The sequence below is a fragment of the Passer domesticus genome, chromosome 1 (genome assembly GCF_036417665.1).
Source record: "Passer domesticus isolate bPasDom1 chromosome 1, bPasDom1.hap1, whole genome shotgun sequence".
Taxonomy (NCBI): domain Eukaryota; kingdom Metazoa; phylum Chordata; class Aves; order Passeriformes; family Passeridae; genus Passer; species Passer domesticus.
Window position 1 is genome coordinate 93,618,994 of NC_087474.1, and position 19,849 is coordinate 93,638,842.

Sequence of the window (19,849 nt, forward strand, 5' to 3'; positions counted from 1 at the left end):
CTTTTCCTAATCCATGTTCTGAGTCTGGCTAAATATTGGAACAAGAGAAATGTTATATTGTTTGAGTTTGGAAAGGCAGATGGAGCTTTTGTATTTGCTGTATATTGGAATCTGGCAGAGAACTACTTCTTCTGGTAGCTGTAAGGTAACTGGTGAATAAGTTGAAGGGGGAAACACAGATGTGGAAAAGAAGTTTTAAATCACTTCAGTTTTGTGCTTCCTGTAATTGCTGATGTTCCTTATTTACCAGAGCAAAAGCATTGAGAACCCCTCACAGACTCACTCAGGTCAAGAAGACACTTTACCTTTCAAATAACATGGAAAATCCTTTTCATGTCAGATGGTGAAAAAGCTAATATATCTGCATAGCCTGAAAAAAAATAAAAATAATGCTTTCACTTTTCTTGTTTCTTATTTGGGGCTTGTTTGATGGAGAAAATCTGGATTTTTTTTTTTTTTTTTTTGTGTTTCAAATGTTTTTCCTCACCATCTTGAACTACTCTAGACACCAAGGATAAAATTACACCAAAATATTTGATTCCAGTGTTGACAGTTTATGTGTTACACCTTTTAGTGTTGAATCCTGTGAAACTAGTGATTCATGTATCAGAAGAAATGTACAACAGGGACTCAATTCTATAGGTTTAGACATAAAGGCAAATATTGTGTTTATTCCATGGATATTTAACCTAATGTTTCTGGTAGTTTTTCCATTTTTTCTTCCCCATCACCTTGCCTGTCTCACTGAAATCTGATTGAACAATACACCAAAGAATCTCTTATATCAGACATACCCTAAGGTAAGATTAATCATACCAAGGTTATTTCTGATAAATCTGGTTGTAGAGTGGTCTTTGAAATTTCTCATAAAGACACTGTAATTTTAAATAGTCTTTTTGAACACTTAATTTCTGGCATTTTCCTGTATATCTAACATAATATCTAGCATTCTAGTGCTGCAATTGCTTTTTGCCTAAAAGATTTTGAGAACTGATTTCTGCCCTTGGCTTAAAAAAATCTTTAACTAACAGAAGACTCTATCATATCTCTTCTGGATTACTTCCTCCATTTCTTTTCCCTGCTCTTTACAATTTTCCCTGTCAGCCCCATACTCTAGACTTCTGACAACACAGTTATAATTACATCCACTGAGATATATCAATTTCATTATTTCCTAAGATATGATGACCAAAATGGGGCTCAATACTCCTTGAGTATTACACTGTTTGATAGAGTGAAGTCCTTCAACTGACAAAAATTACTCTTATTAATTCATTCTAATATAATCTCTTTTTTTTTCTGACAATAGAATTTGACAGCAGTTTGTGACTCATGAAACCACTGGATGTAGCTGATTATTCCTTTCTCAGTTTAGAGTTCAATTCAACACTCAAAACATTTTATTTATTCTGTGTGTTAGGTATCAGCCTGCTTCTATAGAAGTGAATTTCCTAAGATATCATTCTATAGAAGTGAATTTCCTAAGATCATGCTCCAGGTATGTATGAACTCATAGGTCCCTACATAGTTATTTCATTCATTGATCATCATGAACCAAATTTCACAGAAGAATAAAAATTTTAAAGATGTTTATGTTCTCGCAGGTGTGGCTCAAGTATTTCTAAGAAGAAAGAAAAGATAAAAATATTATAATTGCTGAAAGTGCTTTGCCATGATCTCTCATTGGACATAAGTGCATCTGCACACACCAGGTATCATCACCCTTCCATTCAAAATGTTTCAACGTTTTTATTAGACAGAAAAAAAAGTACAGGAAAATAAAATCAGATCCAATTAGTTCTAGTACTCAGTGATTAAATATTTATTTGCAAAGTTATGGTTTTTATAGTTCTGGTTCACCTATGTTGGGGTTTATTGACACTGACATGAGCTGTTGTTCTAGATATGATTTCTAAGTCTGGCTGGGATGGAGATAATTTTCTTCATCAGTTTTCTTCCTTTTGCCCTCATCCTGAACCCCCTTACATCTCCCACTCAGTCCCACTAAAACCTTGGCTGCCAGACAGACTTTTCCACAGCACTACTATTACTTGTGAATCTTAAACGCTATTTGGACAACCTGATTTTTTGGTATCTCAGGAAAAATTAATTGAGTTTTGATTATAGTGGAAATATTTCTGTCACCAACCAAATTCCTCTAATTTACGTGAATTTAAATTTTATCTTTTGCCACTCTGCCTTTACTCCAAGGGCAATTTAAGGTCTCTTTTTCAGTTCTCTTTTATTAAGTTAATTCTGCTTTGGAAAGTTCTGTGGAATTCTATGCCATGTATAAGGGAAGCTATAAAAATTTAATCCACAGGTAATGGGAAATCGATGTTGGTATCATTAAGCTGAACTTGTAAACACAGAACTTTAATAAGAATATGAAATATATTGAGAGTTGAAAACATACAGGTGAATGAGGATATAAATAGAGAGCTGACTGCTGTATGTATGGTATTTTGTTAAGAAAGAAGGAATATAAATGCTAAACTTTGAATCATTATTTCTTTCTCTCCTTTAAATAAAATTCTCAGCAAGCTTAAGAATAACATCATCCAGAATGATGGAAATTAATAAATGGGAACTGAATATCTCAGAAGGATTCAACATTATTAATCAGTTTCCCACATATTATAATGTTTGGGTTTTTTAATGAGCTTACTCTTTAAAATATATAACCTCAATTCAAAAGAAGTAGTAATGCCTAGATCATTCCTGATACGAGTTAACAAAAAGTAGACAATTTCTTCTGAGTAATTATCAGAATTAATCTTTCCTGAAGCTAAAACCGCATTACACAGAAAGTGACAAAATATTGCAAGTATACTGTAGAAATACCTTCTTCTGGAGGCAAGATTTTTCTGGGTCAGGAATAATGGCCTTGCAAAAAGAGAAAAGGGTAAAGCAATGGTACTGAAATTATTTGCTGTTAACTTATCCTTACATTATAAAAAAAAACCAAAACAAAACAACATTCTATGCAACACAATGCTACTGATATCAAATTAAATAAAAGTGTGAGGTAAAACAATATTGGGGGATATTTGGTTATTTAACAATTTTATTTTCCTTTCCATATTATCAAAATCAACACACTGATTGTGAAAGAATAGTCAGTCCTAATGACTAGGGGCTGTCTACATTAAAGTATTAGTACAAGGACCAATGAAAAAGAAAATTTTATAAAAACTGCTTCTGTACAACTGAATAGGAAAAGAAATTGTTTCTTCTGTAACTTGTGCTCACTGATATAGATTTAATAACTTACTTTTTTTCCCCCCCCTATGTTCCCTATTAAAATACAGCTGTTTAGGTTTTATGACAAAAAAGTCAACATGTCTCTCAACAAAGAATTTGAAATATGCCACCAGTAGTTAATTGAGAGTGCTGGTGTGTCAGCAAACATCAAATTTAGTGCCATGCACAATAAGATTTTTATATGCCTGTAGCAACACTATTTTTTCCACATTTAAGTACATTTTGAATTAAACTCTTATCCATTTTCTTCATGCTTTCCACTTGCTGAAATGCTTTGCAAAATCTTTTTTTCAGACCTCTGTCCTTACTCTTGTAAAGCACTGCTATTTCCATGTTTCCTCTAGAATACAGTATAGAGAAATAACTCTGATACATGGCACCCTGTAACATAAAGTCCATTCAGTTACAGGAAGTCTGTTCCATATGGCAATTATTCCTCAAAAGCTATATCCTAGTAAGAACTTAATTATAAGAAAACAAGCATTGTATAATTTTTAGATACCTATACTCTTCATTCAGCTGCTCTGAAGCGTAATGCGCATGGAAAGCTAGACAGGGATGTTGCTAATAGAGACAACCAACACTTAATGATTTACTCAGGAGTCAGAGACTGTTCTTTAGTAGTCATATTTAAAAGTATTCTTTGTCACATGACGGCATCCAAAATAGACATCATCCAGTCCCAGAAAAAGCAATAAATTTGGTCCAGTCTTCCTCATTCATGTTGAAATCCTAGTTCTTTCTGCTGTCAAGAAAACATATATGTAGTAGAAACATTTTATTATGCATTATTATCAGGTATTATGCATTTAAACAGGTAGAGGCCTTCTGAATCTAATCCTTTACACAAAATTGCACAGCTTCAGAAAGGAAGTGTCATTTGCCTAGCTTAATATCCACATTGTCTGCTTCTTTTCTGGCATAATTTTAAAGTCTTGTTGCTGAAGCATAAAAACAAACAATTTCTGTAAGTACTTAGGCATAATTTAAAGGCACAATTTCTATCTTAACAAGTGTGCTTTAGTGAGTTTGGGAATCCATGGCAAAACTTCCACGCTAGTGTTTTGTACATAAGGACTATCAGTTTACACTAGTGCACAATGGAGTACAGTGTAGCATAGTCTAGTCTAGCCTGCTGTAGCCATAAAATCAAATGTTTATTCTCTATATTAAACTTTTTTAAAAAAGCATATACTGGCAAGTTCTGCACTGTTGGTTCAGGTAGCAGATGATTTTTTTTTTGATGTCCAAAGTAAATTAAGCATACAGTGATGGGCTGTCACCTATCTAGCTACAGGGGTCCAATAACTGTACTCACTGATCTAGGTAATGAAGGAAATGAGGAGGAAGAAAAATTATGGTCTCAGCTGTATCTGGATTGCTCACTAAAATATGCAGATAAATTTTGTTGAAATAACTTTTGGTCACTGCAGTTACATAATTTTGAGACATATTGGATTATATATAATTTATTTTTAAAATATTATTTTAATAAAAAATTAGTCTGGAATCCAGAATTTAACCACGTGAAGCAAACTCAGCAGAGCCACTCACTATAGGACAAGACTATACTATATTTTCAGGAAAGCTTCAAATGGCACCAAAATTGGGATGACACAAAAAGATAAATGCACACAGAAAATAAGGAGAACCACATATGCTTCAGAAATGTGCAAAGATGGTTTCTCATCCCAGGGGAAGTTAATATATTCTGTTTCTCTGCCAGTGCTCACACCAAGATTTAAATTATAATTGAATACTAATCTTTATAACACCTGACAGGGGTCAAGTAAATAAAATATTTTTTTCAGAAAAAAATTAAAGAAATTTTAGGTTAATTAGGGGCTCGTGAAGATGTAGGTGGCAAAAAATGTTAAAGATCACAAAAATTAAAAAGATGAGAAAATAGGTGCCTGCCTAATGCAAAAAAATTATTAAAATCTGTCTGTAGCTGACTAAAAACAATATTTTCTGCAGTAAATCTTCCCATCCTAAGACATCAAGAGGTGGCATGTCTCTTCCATGGCAAATCATACCTGACACTGACCAGGGCACTTGAACTGAAAGGTTAAAGTTTCTAACTATTAGGTTTTTGAAGGTGGGCAAAATATATCCTGCTCTGAAGTTCTGTAGGAAATGTTTTCTTTAGCAATCTGGAGAGTAACTAGACACTGACAGCTTCTAGCTTAGGCTTTTTATCAAGCACTTCTTATAAGCAATCCATAATCAGGTGATCCTTTAGAGATGCTATTTTTTTTTGTTAACTAATGGGAGTGTCTTGACAATAAGCCTAAATTAAATGCCACTTTTGGTGACTAGATGGAGGTGAAAAGAACTAAATTTAAAGTAATATTAGGACATAAATCTATTAAAATAAATGGCTGTGCCTTATCAGAGGGGCTAAATTTCATAATATTCTCTTTTCATATTTGTTTTTAGTATCATCACCACTCTTTGCTTTGCTTCTCTCTTGTTGAACATAATGGGAAGCAGATGATATCTGAAGGCATTACTATTTTTGGTTTTCTTCCAAAAATAAAGTACCTTCTTGTTACTGGCCAGTGAGTGCAAACAGTCCTGATAGAGTAGTACAGAAACCACATTACCTTCTATTGAAAAATGCTGTGGCAATATTTTCCTTATTACAAAAAAATAGCTTATTATATGCCTACTAGGAATATGGTATGAACATAAATATGTGCTGAAGATAAAAGTTATACTACATTAGGTAAGAGTGCTTTTACAATGAGGCATCTTTTCTACATGTAAGTGAATTTTGCAAAACTTGACTTTGAAGTTTAGTGGTGATAACTACAGAAAAGATAAGGGAAACTAAAGGTAAGACTTATGTATTCAATAAAGCAGGAAGACAAAATGTGTGTTGTTATATCAACTCTCAAAATGCATGTTTTTCCAATTACATCAATGGAAATTGCACGTTTTCTATAGACAGAAAAGTTTAAGGTAAGCAATCCCATAAAAGCAAAGCAATTAAAAGTTTTACTTGAAATAAAAATTCCATCTTTGGCACAATTCATTGTGTATAGGTTTAACGGCACAGATGGTATACTACTTTATATCCTTTTTTTTGCTGTTATCTACAATAGTTAACTGAAATATGTTCTTTGTTTGATTTAATAGAGGGGAGGGAAGAACTCATGTGCCTTTAATGAAATAAACTATTTTCAGCACCAGATTCATAGAAAATGTTTTTGGTAATTGTAAAAGACAGCTGTCAAGATCATACTGAAACTATGATTCAAAGACACTAGGTAAGACATTTATGTCAATTAGATTGTATGTATTGTCTTGGCGCATTATATTCATGGTTTTGTTTAAAGTCTATTATTTCACAGCTCATTGGTTTGCCCAAAGACAAAAACCTACAAAATATTTTCCACTTTTTAAAGGAATTTAAACTCCAAAGGTATTAGTTATCCGACCAGAAACTATTAGCAGTTGATGCAAGGGCAGATTTTATCTTTGAAATATCAGGGTTTTTTGTCTCTCATTTTGATGGAATTTGGTATGTATTATATTATAGCTTCCCACCTGTGAAACAGTGAGAAACTCACTTACACATAATCAAATCTTGCTTAATTGTGGGCCTTGCTCTGATCCTGGATCAAAGAGGTCAGAATCTTACCGTACTTTAATGCAGTAACATAACTGATGCCTTATAAGTACATAAGACCTCTCAAAACATTTGAAGACAGTTTTATCCTCCCACTAAATAATAAAAATTCTTACTAACCATAAATTCTTAATATAGACAAATTCTCATATTATTCCCTTCCCTCTCAAACTGAACTTTGAAGCCTATTGCAAAAATTTTACTTCAGGGATTTTCAGGGAGGTCATTCAAGGACGTTAATACACACATGTATATATATGATGTGAGTATAATTAAATACATCCTAAAACAGGGAAAAAAGACCCCAAAACTTCTCCAACTTAATTTCTATTGTTTTATTTCTAAGTTTCTCCAGCATATTTATGTTTTACATTTCTTTTGTCTTGATCCTAAAAAGTATTGATTATTTCTCAGAAAAATATGGTTTTTTTCTGTATTTTAAGATAATTTCTTCATACAAGACTTATAGATATTTATAATTACTAAATCTGCAAGTATTTGGTGTTTCTTCAAAGTTAAGAGAGAAATTTTAATCTTCTGAACTTCTGAGTGCATGTCTTGCTAGAAAATGCTATTGTCAATCTTTGTCAGCTAACAAACATAGGTCAAACTTGCACAGGTTGTTGAATCACCACATGAAACCACAAATACATGACATATTTGTGGTTTGATGGACTTCAGGGACAAGTTTCTTAATTGTTTTAAGTCTGTTTGAAGGCTTTCATACCTGCATTTTTATCCAAAACTATGGATTTGGAAAAAAAAATACCCTATAATATTGATAAAAATTTGAATGTAATTTTCTACACCTTTACATTTCTGGAAAACAGTACACATAATAAAACTGTATATTCAGGTGATATCTTTTGCTGTTGCAGTTTCCATTACCTGTAAAATGGAAAAAGCCATTGGTTTTATTATGTATTTTTCTTTCTATTTGGATGCCTCTTAGATGTTTAGCTTTGGCCCTGAATCTGAAAAACCTTCTTATGGCTAACAAAAAGATCCTTACAGAATAGTCTTATTTGAGCAACATCATACTATCCTGGCCAACCAGTGGTCCTCAGTTCCTACAGGTCATTCTTCAGGAACTCTTCATAGTTGAGGCAGTAATTTCTATAATTAAAAAAACCCCTAAAATAAATAAAAATTGACTGTATACACAATACTGCTCATGGGAACAAAATAAGAAATTACAGAGAAATAGAACCTGAATCAAAGGCTCTATTAGTATTTGCTAAGAAACATGCTCCAGGTATCAGCAGAAACTCAGAGGAATTTCTAGTATACTTCACACAGGGAATTATGGCTCTAATTCCAACACTTTGAAGTATTTTTTCCTATTTAACTGTTCTCCTGCAATGTTTCCATTAGTCAATTTTTAAAAATCAATGCTTATTTCTCTGTGGTGCCCTATTGTATTTTTAATTGAATCTAGATTTAAAAATAAATAACAAACTCTATCTCTACTCATGTTCATGAAATAAACAATCTCAGCTGTGGCATTCTTACTAGAACACTAATATTGCATTTGGAATATGAGGCCATTTATTTTTGGTTTTCTGCCTAAAATATTGGGAACATAGACACAGTTGATTTCTATTTTGCACAAGATTTATCTCTAATTTAAGACTGCATAACTGCCTGGAGGTTAGAAATGGATAACTTCAGTATAGTAAATAAATTTTGTATCATCCAAAGCCTTTTTCACTTTCTGGAAATCCTTTGCTTTTTATGGCCTCGATATTCTAAGCAGCATGTATTTTTATAGCTTTTCATAACAGTTCCTGTAAGTTTTCTTTTAGAGAGAAACTGTTTTATTTTCCCTTAGGACTGGTAATGGTAGACATTTCATAAAAAAGGAAATTATCATAAAACTTTTGGTCCACCTTCCTATACCTAAGAGTGCCTTGTTTGCTTCTTTGTTCTAAATACAGAACAGTTTCTAGGTCAAGACATGAACTTGATAGTTAAATTCAGTCCTGAGGCAGCTTTTTATTAGTAGAATAGGGGTCATAATAACAGTAAACACCATCTTTAATAATCAAAATAATGTTAAAAATTTCAGTGCTTTTATTGCTTCAGTTTTCTGTACCTAAATATCTATAGGTTTTCAGTTTCTAATTAGAATTTTATTTGTTAGACCAACACTTAAGTCTTCAAAAATTAGAGCAGGATGGCTTCTTAGGGTTTTTGTTGATGAGTCTTTAATCAGGATACTTTGTACAGCCAGAACTGAACTAGAATTCTGTAACGAGTTTAAGTCCTTTAAAAAAAATTAAAATTGTGGTGTTCAGAGTTTGCTATATGAGAGCTGAGATTTGAGTAGTAAACTAATTCCAGCAGATAACAAATGCAGTGTGTGAAGAAGCTAGCCTTTAGGGATTTTCTTTATTGTGCTATTGGCATTCAAAGTCATGTAAACAATTACCTCTTACAGCTGAATATCATCTAACATATGGATCTAATAGCTTTATGCCCATTTTAAATCTAATCAGTCTTCAACTTGGCTGTCATTAGGTGTGAAAAAAACCCCAGATTTGAAGCAAAACAAAATAATTCAGGTCTGAAAGGACATTCAAGGAAAAACTTGTGATATTTGCTAGAGAAATAAGGAAAGACGAGTATTATTGGCTCCATTAGCAGTGCTTCTAAAGGAGCCACTGCACATTCCACTAAAAAACATCTAAATTGCTAAAACTGGTGTGTTTACAAGGGGACTTTTATCAGTGAAAGATTTCACTTCAGTGGAAACATACCCTTGTTTTCCTTCCCCATTCAGATTCAGTTAATATTCTGGTGCAAACCTGCCAGGTGGATGGTATCAAAGGGGCTTGAGAAGGAGTGACCAAGAAAAAAAGTACTGGGTTCACAGACATCCTAAAGACTTTCAGACTGATAAAACCATATCCATTTAATTGATGAAGGCCTTGTTGTCTCTGCCTGAAAGATAGACAAGTAAATTATAACATATTTGTGCTGAACCTTGGTGGGTTTTTTTTTTTGTTTTGTGTGGGTTTTTTTGTTTTTGTTTTTGTTTTTTTTTTGTTGTTGTTGGTTGTTTGTTTGTTTTTCTATTAGGAACAAATAACTTTCTCTTTGTGATAATTTTTCTTTTTTTTTTAAATTGTATGAATTTTACATTTTATTTACTACTCTGATCATGATCAGTGAGGGTTCTGTAAAGTAGCAGAGAGAATGCTAAGTAGTACTCTCTAAACTAGATAAATACTAACAACCAAGTATTTAACAAAGCATGTGTAATGTCCTGGGAGAAGCAGAGAAGGTATATTGGCTTTAGAAAATGAGAGGTTATATCTTGCAAAGTAACTATTAGCTTTCACACATGTAAGCAGCGTGTAGTCTCAGTGAAGCTGCTTAATTTTAAAGGAAGTTCTATTTATAAAGCTAAAGTGTCAAGCAGAACTGTAGAGGCACTGAAAAGATCCCAAACTTATTTTGCATAAAATAAGTAAAATACATGTTGCCATGTTTGTGAAATGAAATTGCTCTTTCAGCTCTTAAGTGTTCAGAGAGTCTAGTTCTGGTTCAACAGAATGGCAGACTATTATTGGTTTTATGGACACCATAACCTGGTCCATGGCTAGAAACATGGCTAGAAACAGTGGTCACACGAGGAAAATATAGTAATGGCCTTATTTATTCAACTTAGGTTTGTAGAAATCTTCTAATATTAAATTATTATATTCTCTCCTCTGTTGGAAAATATTTAAGCCAATTTCTCTCAACTTCCAAAAGTATATCCCTACCCTTTCCTTAGTTTCTGAAGTAATTCAGTTCAGCAAACACAAGTTTTATAAGTGTAGGGGTGAAGTAGGATAAAAAGTAAGGAGATTTACTTCTGAAAACTGGTTCCAAATCTATAGAATCTGCTTTCTTGAACACTTTGTTATACTGTCTTTAGTCTTTATGGGCGCTATGGATATGCCACCCATAATCACGGACGCACAAACTAACACGATCCTGACTAATACATTTTCCTACATGGTAAATTGTTAATGACACCCTCTAAAGTAACTCTAAATTTTCAGGCAAGAATTTCACTGAGATGCAGACAGAAATTTATTCTGTCATGCATTCAAATATATATAAATCCATTTGCTACTCCAGATTCTGAGTATATGTTTATTTTTGGGATACACATATGAAGAAACATCAGAATTTGAAAGAAATTTTTTTCAGGATCAAAACAGGTCCTGTGTTTGACTGGAAAATAACTTGAATGCTTAAAAAGCTTTAAATGCTGGGATATCCATATGTCCCTACAATTTCAGGGGAGTTAAAGGATTATAGGAATACCAGTGTTGCTTTTGTTGACAAAAACCATTTTTTTCCACAGTTGTTTTGTGACAAGCCTCAAAGCACTTACTCTCCTTAAAGCTGTAATTTTGTATGGAGTTGGGTCTAGCTTGACCCCAAGTGCAGTGATACATTGCTAGCTGAAGTACCAGAGTCTAAGAAACTATCTGATTAAAAAAATATTAAAAGGTTCTGACTGTGAATGATGTCATACATGATTTCAAACACCCTTTGAGTACCATTTGTGAACTAAAAATCTAACCTCTTGCTTCAGGTAGAGAAGAGGAAAGAAAAAAACCAAATAAATTTTATTATAATTTTTATGTTCTATGCATAATTTGTATGTTTCCATTCTGCACTTTTATCTTGAAACAAAGAATATTTATTTTTTTATAGACCAAACTGTATGCAGCAGTCTGCAGAAAGAGTTGAGAGTTAAATTTATAAAAAATGTCTTAAAAGATACATTTTCAGTGGGATAAAGAATTAATCAAATCTTCCAGATATCTTGAATCTTCTCAGTGGTTAGGTCACCTTTCAAGGTTATGGTTTATCCTGTTTTCTGATGTTATTAACATAACACTTCCACTCTGAAAGCAAATCAATGATACCTGTCTCGATCCATCCTCCTATCAACTGAAAAATAGCATGGTGGAAGAAGTACGTAAAAATAAATGTTACCAAAAATGCTTATCTTTATAAGAAGAAAATAACTTTTCTGAATTATATCTGGTAAAATAAATGCTTCAAAAATATCTTGACTTTACAACTAAAGCAAATAATGCTTCTTATGAATGAAGTAATGATTGTTAGTACCATTGCAGGAAGGAAAGTCCACAGCAGTATCTGTCATTTCTAATTCAAGTATTTTAGTCAGCTAAGCATGTGGTCAGTGTTCTTTCCAGTTTCTTCCAATGGGCTTTAGGGTGGGAACACTGGAACCAGCCAGGGCCCATACCACCACCCCATCCAGGGGACAGGCAGCCAAGGAGTGTGAGGACAGCTCCAGCCAGGGATTGTTCAACTCCCTGGGTTATGGGCCAAGGATGGATCGGCATGCTGGGAACTGAAGATGCCTTCTGCAGCACTGCTAATGGCCCCAGAGTCTGAGAAAGGCTCTTGGACCATGGCCCAGGAGCAGAAGAAGCAAAGACACCAGGACAGGAGGTCCTACAGTGCCCTCAGAGATCATACAGAGGGACAATGTTGGTCAAAGCCACAAAGCCTTCTCAGAGCAAAGGCAGCACGTAGGAGAAGAAAATGCTTCTATGAAAGTGTGTTATTTGCAGACACTAGAGAGCTTGATTATTTTTCCTCCAAGGCTACTTTTACTGTTTACATTTTTACAAACTGCTTTGCTCCTCAAGCCATTACATTTTTCTTCCTTAAACAGCTTCATTTAAAAAATATATATATAGCACTATCTTTTGTACCATGCTGCTTAAATTATTTACTATCAGTGTAGATTATTTCTTGCAGAAATGCAAGAAAAAGTTTATTCTCAGAGAAATGAAACAGCTATTAACAGTAAATTGGACTTCATTACATTTTCATAAGTCTTGATTTAAGATGATTATAAAATTAAAACTTCATTCCAATAAATGCAAATGTCTCCTTCCAAGCTTATTTTATTATTAATTTACTTTTACAGCCTCCAATCTTGTCAGAAAGTTCCTGGTTAGTAAATTATTTTTACAAAACGCATTGTATGTTTCTTTTACATACAGTCAGTAAGAATATAGGATACCTGCTGGTTCAATTATTTTATATAATTATGTGTTTGTCAAAATTTCTGTGGCTGGATTCAGTTGTTATGCAACTTAATATCAGAAACTGTAATGAATGCACTGTTTGATTATCACAAGCAAACTAAAAAATCCCAAATGCCTTAGACTTCCAAGAGCTCCATTTTGCAGCTGCTAGAGAGACATTTATGGAGTAGAAAAATCCCCCATTAATTTTTACTATTTTATACATTTTCAAGTATATGACTAATAATTTCACAATTACCAAATAAAACAGTGTCTCACTAGTGTGTTTCCCTTGTGTATTTGACAGGCTCAAAGTAAAATCAAGTTCCATTCAGTGAATTTATGTCATATTTTCTGGAATCAGTAGCCCTGTGACTATAGTAGTACAGTGTCCTCTCAGTCATATCCTTTTGCTATCTTTTTTAAGGAATAGCAGTTGATGCAACATCTTTTCTAGGATTGTATGCAGACAGGTTTGCCACTCCTCTTAGAAGCTTTTAAACAAAGTACAGTACAAATGCACTCTAGCCGTACTGCAGCAGTCTCAACTTAATTGTCAGCTCTCAGAAAACCTCCATGAACATAGTTTTTATTGGGATTTCTTTAACTCAGTTGGTGCAGTCAGACTTTTTTTTGCAAATAATGTAGTAAAAGGAGTAAATAAAGGAGTAAATCACAGAGTGAAATGACAGAGGCTAAGGTGTTTGTGATAATACTGTGATTTATGAATTTTGTTTTCTTAGAAATCTGAGTTAAAAAACTCTTCATGTTTTTTCAAGTAAACTTATCATTCAAAGTAAAACTGCATTCACGACCATAAAATGAAATAAAAGCTACATTAATTGTGATACAGAAAATATGAATAGTATGTTTAATAAAAACATATTAACATATTCTATGTTTAGTAGAAATTTCCTTCCTTTTGCCTTCTGTTTTTTTTCTTTCTTTGCCATATTTATGTTTTGTACATCTGTGATTAGCTAGCAACTTAAGTTAACATTTGTAACGCCCAGATGAATGGCATTTTATATGTACACACATATGTATACAATATATATACAAATATATATATATATATACATTGTGTGCATGTGTTTGAGTTGAATATTTTAAATTCAGAGTCCCACATGCTTCAAATACTGAATGCAAGCACCTCTTCCATGTCAACTGGTATTGCTGACAGAACAATTGTGACAACTGTTTCAAATTTCCATTTCATCTTAGCACAAGCACAACTAGGATGAAGATGATGCAACAGTCATTAGATAAAAGAAATACTCTAGAATATAAAAATGTTAATGTTTATTCCTCTTGGCTCCCAATGCTTCCAGGGATGGGGTGTCTGCTTATTCTCTGTGATATTCCACCCTAACAGCAGAGAATTTTTTCCCAATGTCTACTTTAAATATATTCTTTTCCAGTTTAAATCTCCTACTCTTTATCATATCACCATACTCCTGGATAAAACGTCTTTCCTCATCTTTCCTATAGGATTTATTTAGGTAGGGCAAAGCTTCTATAAGTTCTCGCCAGAGCATTCTCTTCTTCAGGCTGAACAACCCCAACTGTCTCAGTCTGTCTTCACAGGAGAGGGACTCCAGATTCTAATCAGGTTTGTGGCCCTCCTCTGCACCTACTTGAGAAGCTCCATGCCTTTCTTGTGCTGGGGACCTCAGAGCTGACAAAGTACTTGAAGAGGGGCGTCACAAGAGAGAGAGAATTATCTCCCTGAGTCTCAGGCTGTCAATGGTCCATCTGATGCCCATTCTAGCCCAGCAAATGGGATAACCTTTTGAGCTGCAATCACACATTTTCAGGTCATGTTGAGGTTCTCATTCACCAACACCCCCAAGTCCTTCTCCTCACAGCTTCTCTCAATTCATTCTCTGACCAGTCTCTATTAGTGGTGGGAATTGCCCCAGTCCATGGGCAGGACCTTGAGCACATGTTTTTACATGAGTTTTGCATGGGCCAACCTTTGAGCCTGTCCATGTCTCTCTGGATGGTATCCTTTTCCTCCAGCGTGTCGACTGCACCACTCAGCTTGGTGTCATCAGAAAACTTGCTGAGGGTGCACTCAATTCCACTGTCCTTGTCCACAAAAAAAGATGTGAAATAATACCAGTCCCACTATGAACCCCTGAGGCACACTGCTTATCACTGATCTTTCGCTGGACATTGAACCATTGATTGCAACATTGGACATTGATGGCAACTCTTTGAGTACAAGCTTCCAGCCAATTCCTTACCCATCAAGAGGTCCATTGTTTTAGGTTACAATGTAAGATGTAATGGAAAGTATGTATTCTATGACCATCTTCCTATGCTCTTAAAACTGGTGGGGCAGTGTTCTTTATTCTGTTCCATGCCTCATCCCTGATAACTCCCTCTGGGGGCTACCTCTGCCATCAAGTCTCACTGCATGACTTATAAAATTACATCATCCCATTGTGAAATGCTCTGCCCAGGGGTTGGTACCAAACATTCCTACCTGGATAAAATCTGAGTTTTGGAACACCATGAGCAGCACTACCCACTGGATTCCCAATGGACAAGAGCTACATAACCACCACTGGACCTTCAGAGCAGAGGAGGACCAGACCCTTCCACAGGATCACTGCTTCAACAGAACCACATCTATCGCTTCAAGACTACAGCTACCGTTTAATAAGACTGCTACCAACACAGCAAACAAGATGTCAGGTTGTATCCTGACTTTGTCAATTTAAGCCAGTGTTTCTGTATCATTGCCTTTATCTTAATCTTCCTATTAAATTGTAGTTCTGACTTGGAATCTCTCACTGGTTTGTTTTCAAACTAATACATCCATCAAATCCATGTTTCTTTGTTTTTGATATTGATGTTGTTCAGAGCAGTGTCAAATGCTTAGCACAAGCACAGGTAGATTATGTTCATCACTCTTCTCTTAACCACCCATGTCTGCAATCCCACTGTAGAAAGCCACCAAATTTTTTTCAGGCATGATTTGCCTTTAGTGAAGCCATGTTCGCAGTCACCAATCATCTTCTTGTTTTCCATGTGCCTTCACACCATTTCCAGAAGTATCTGCTCCATCATCTTTCCAGGTACAGATCAATCCCTGGATCTTTCTTGCTTCCTATAATAAAAATGGGAATTATCTTTCCTCTTTTCCCTACCTATCCATATATATATGTATATATACATATATAAAATCTTTATTGGTGCACACTAATACTAAAAATTTTTATTTATTCAAATATTGTCTAATTATCAGTGTTAGAAAAATACTTGCCCTTGAAGATGCTGTTACTTCAAAGCACTGCAGTATACTAAGAAGAAAATCCTTTTACACATATAATGGAAACTTCTGATAATATACAAAAAAAAATTCAAGGTAGTTGGTTGGACTATTATTTTCTTTGATGTATTTTGGGTGGGAGGTGTTAGTTCTTTTTTCTTGAACCTGTGACAAAACACTTCATGAGTTTCTTCAATATCCCTTTAAGCACTTTTTTTAAGAAGAAAAAAAAACCCAAGGTAATCCAGAAAAAAAAAAACAAACCAAAAAGGAAAGTGATATTTTCAATTGCTATATAAAATGTGATATAAAGACACAAATTTTTGCCTCAGACAAGCATAGAAAATTAAAGATTGCACTGCACATGGATTCATTATGCAGCTTTTCTAATTATGATAAACTTAGTTACAGAATGAAATGTCATAAAATGCTCAAGGGCATTCAATCCAATCTTTATGCTATACAGAGAGCAATAACAGTCTATATCAAATATTTCCAGTACAAAGACATTTAAATTTGACATATAAAATATGATGGGAGATCACAAACTGACACTTCTAGATTTCTTTTAGGCTGGAAAAACACTGAAATGTCCAGAGTCCCTGAGGCATATAAATAAGAAGCATGAAACAAAAAGAAAGATATTCACACTTTACACTATTGCAGGAGTGGAAGAAAAAGCAGAATTTCTCTGGTAAGAATTATCCCTGTTTTTTTTTTCTAATTAGATTCATCCAGTTCTAGAAATGCCTCTCAGGAAGAGTTTTTAAGGTTTCTAATAAAGGTCATGTACCCTACATATATTTATTCGTTCCATGAATGGAATATTTACATACTTAATATAATCTAAATGCTCCTTAATAATACTTTGTGGTTGCTTCACTAATCCTGCTTGCTGAACCATTCCACAGCCAAAATTATTCTCCGTAGGGAAAATTTATCTTCTAATGCATTATTCTGCTCCCCACAATTTTGATATCTATTCTAATATGTCCTCATTGATCAACTTAACCTCTATAAAACTTCTATTTGTATATTTGCATTTTGGGGGCTTATTTTACATTTGTCATGCATGATTACCAAAGGTAATCACTCTCTTTCTCAAGGAGACAGTACTAGGAAGTTATCCACACCTCTGACAATAATATGCATTATTTATCTGCTTACAGCATTCACTGACTGGGTAATTTGAGGTGTATGTATGCGAAAACTAAAATCATACAGGGAGGATCTATACCTTCATATAAATTCAGTCCCTCTGGTTACTGAAATTTAGAGATCCATAGCTAAATGTTGAAAAGTAATTAGTATAATCTCTGGGTTTTTTAATTTATAAATTAATCAGCTTGATTTTCAAATTTTACTTAAACTAATAACTCTGATTCAGCAGATGTGGTAATAGAAAGAGGGATAAATATTATGTACTGTTATAATTTCAATCTTCATTTGAGGCTAAGGAATAAAACTTATGAAGTACATGTTGTGACTGGCTGCACTGTAAGATGATCATAAAAGACAAGTGACTAAAACAACTAAGATTCACTGAGAAATTATCGAGTTATGTAGCAGGAATTATTAGTGTAGGCTTTCACTAGCAATTCATTGCAGTAGTCTGCTATCTGGATACCTGACTTCAGTAACTGAAGAATCTTTCTGGAGAAAGGGAAATTGAACAAGTCTTTTTATGTAATTTTTTAAAATTTATTGAGGTTTTATTGAAGACCAACAATTTCGATGAGAGTTCAGAAATCTTGAGAGAAATAGAATATGTAGTTCAAAAAACAATAACAGTGCATGTACTTGAAATCTGCGTCAGAGGAAAAAGGCTTTACATTAAACATCAGTAATAATCACATATCGGCAATGATTTTTCTAATTTCCCATAATGAGAAGACCATAAACTTCTACCTATTTTGACAAGATAGTCCTTATTGACACCTAAAATTGAAATAAAGTTTGAAAATCACACTTTTAGATAATACAAAAACCTCCACCAAACAACTTGTTTAATATTAGCTATATAGATATAAATTATATAGATAAATGTGGATATACATTATACATATAGATAGATACAGATAAATAAACATATATATAGATAAATATAAATAGATATATCCATTGTGCCTCAAAAATAGAAGTCTTTCCTATACCAAAGCTAATAAGTTACATACCTGATTTCTCATTTCCTCCATATCTTTCATGCATTTACCTAATTGGCATTTCTATGAAGGACAGACAACACTGTATGTTTTATTTAGATGAATATCATGCTATTATTAGCATGATTATTATGTAATTAAATATTGAAAGCTGTATAATCCTAACCTGTCTCCCGCAGGTTAAAAAGGAAGTGAGTTTTTTTGGGAAGTTGTGATCAAACCAGTCAGTGCTTGGATTTGAATATTGGCACCTGGTTTGGCCACTGAAGGTATGGAGCGCCTCTGAGAACACAGAGGGTTAAAAGCAAGAACTCCCAGGGGAACTCTCTCTTGGTTCTGGTCTGTGAAGGAGCTCAGAGCTCCCCTGCTCAGCTGGGGCTGGGTGAGGAAGGGAAGCCATGCGGCCGGGTGAGGTAGGCCGGAGCCTCGGGCAGAGGAGGGGGTGAAGGCCTTGCAAGATGGAAGGGTGGAGGAGCCCTGAGAGGCATCGCCGCCCCCCCACCCCCCCCCCCCCAAATCCCCCAAGAGAGAGAGAGAGAGAGAGAGAGAAAGAGCGCCAGTGCCTGTGCTGCCTTGGAATTCGATATCATGGACTGGCAGCACGGGCCAGTGGGAGTTCTGGGCAGACACAGGCAAAGATTTTAACCCCTTTCTAGAATAATGGGAACCTTACAAATACTGATCCTCCTGAATCTGAATGAGGAAAGAGAGATAAAGCAGTGGGCAAGTGTGATGATAGTGAGTATGAGTGCGAGATGTTAGAAGAGGTGAGAAGAATACTAAGTGGGAGATGATGGAGTGGCCTTGAGCTGGACTCTTTGTTGTATGGCCATGGACAGACCTATGTTTGTCCTGTGACAGAGACTGCATTTAGGGGGAGGCAATGCCTTGAAGCCAAAGAGAGTACAGTGAAGCAGTGGCGTGAACAGAGACGGCTGAGGAGGGTGTAGGGTGCCCTCTGTCTCTGTGGAGAGGAAGATCTCTGTTCATGAGGCCCCTCAGTCCCAGGGGGTGAAATCTGGGGGGAGACTGGTGTCCCGAAGTTGAGAGACTGCTGCTTCTGGAACTGGGTGGGGCATCCTTAAAAGGAGAACCCTAAAGGCAGTCCTGGCCCATGTGCAGTGGTGAGAGCACTGGACATGGGGGGAAGAAGTCACGAGGGCCAATGTTCTCTGGGCAGTGCCACGAGTGACATGGAAACACAAGAAGTTTCAATTGTGTTTCCGGGGGAAGCCTGTGGTACAAGGGGAGACTCGTCTCTCCCTGATAGACTTGAGAGTTAATTATTTGAGGGGTGATGATGGACTCAAAAGTTGATTATCTGAAAGATAGTGATGGTATAGAAAATCTGTAATGCCATTTCATGCTGTGGAGGAAAGGGGTGGGGGGCGGAGGAGGAGGAATGTATTTGGAGGGTTTTCATTCTTAGTTTTGTGTC

The 19,849-nt window shown here is 34.9% G+C and overlaps 1 long non-coding RNA gene across 1 annotated transcript; it reads right to left on the reverse strand.

The window, feature by feature from the left end:
• Nucleotides 1-13,251: 13,251 nt before the first annotated feature.
• LOC135288808 (uncharacterized) lies at nt 13,252-18,818 on the reverse strand. The gene is made up of 2 exons (XR_010351727.1): nt 18,424-18,818; nt 13,252-16,087 (listed from the first exon to the last, which is right to left on the reverse strand). It is a non-coding gene; the product is annotated as an uncharacterized LOC135288808 (long non-coding RNA).
• Nucleotides 18,819-19,849: the final 1,031 nt, after the last annotated feature.